Source organism: Verticillium alfalfae, genomic scaffold (assembly GCF_000150825.1).
Source record: "Verticillium alfalfae VaMs.102 supercont1.2 genomic scaffold, whole genome shotgun sequence".
NCBI lineage: Eukaryota > Fungi > Ascomycota > Sordariomycetes > Glomerellales > Plectosphaerellaceae > Verticillium > Verticillium alfalfae.
Genome location: NW_003315037.1, coordinates 290716 through 291678, shown reverse-complemented (window position 1 = coordinate 291678; position 963 = coordinate 290716).

The window sequence follows — 963 nt, the reverse complement described above, 5'->3', positions numbered from 1 at the left end:
TGGGCTTGAACTTGAACGAGCTGTGGGGCGAGTCGTGGGACTTTTAGCTAGCCGACCGACACGGCTGCGCGGCTCCAGGCCGCACGGCTTGGTGCACGTGGCTGCCGTGAGGGCATGCATCAGTAGACGGCGTTTCGTGGGCGTTGGTTTGTTGGACATGATTTCCGTGTTTTCAAAAGAGGGATAACGGCCGAGAGGCTAGGAGACGGTCGGACGGCGGAGTGACGGCCGAAGCACGAGTGACGGCCGAGGATTGTACTACTACTACTGCGGCTGCTGCTGCTGATTGATTCGCACGCGTTAATGAACCAGAGATACCCTGCCGACAGCAATGACGGACATGCTGTGTCCCCCCCGCACACAACAGGATATCATTCACCGCTGCCCATACTGTGCTCCTGGGCCTTCTATCCTGGGCCTGTGATCCTGGGCCTGTGAATCTGGGCCTCCCAGAGATGGCGACGACCTGCCCACGAGCAATGTCCCCGCAGTTTCGCATCTCTCGGCATGACTGCGTCGCCCACGAGGTCCAGCTGTCCTCTGTCAGAGGTCATGTCCACCCCACCACGAAGCGAGTGGAAGCGGGGCCCACAAGACAAGACAAGCGACGGCGCGCGGGTCAATTGCCCCGATCCAGGGCCGTCCCCCGCTGTGATCGGCCGATGCCGGGGGTGTTTACGGCAGTTCAGCACAGTCGCCCACCCCCTCCTCGTCCGCGCCCTCCTCTTCACATGGCGACCATCGTCCGCGGACCTTCCCCAAAGCCATCCCCTCCTCCGAGCGTACGCTGGCGCCCCCCGGCACGTACGCAGAGACGCAAAGGCCGTACAGGGTCGCATCGCCATGAACCAGATCACACGATCCAATAGCGTGCGCGCGGCGGCCCACGGGAGGGGGGGAGGGACCCCTGGTCTTTTTTTAGAGTGAACCGGGGGATCATGTGCCCGCGATTGCTGTGAGAGA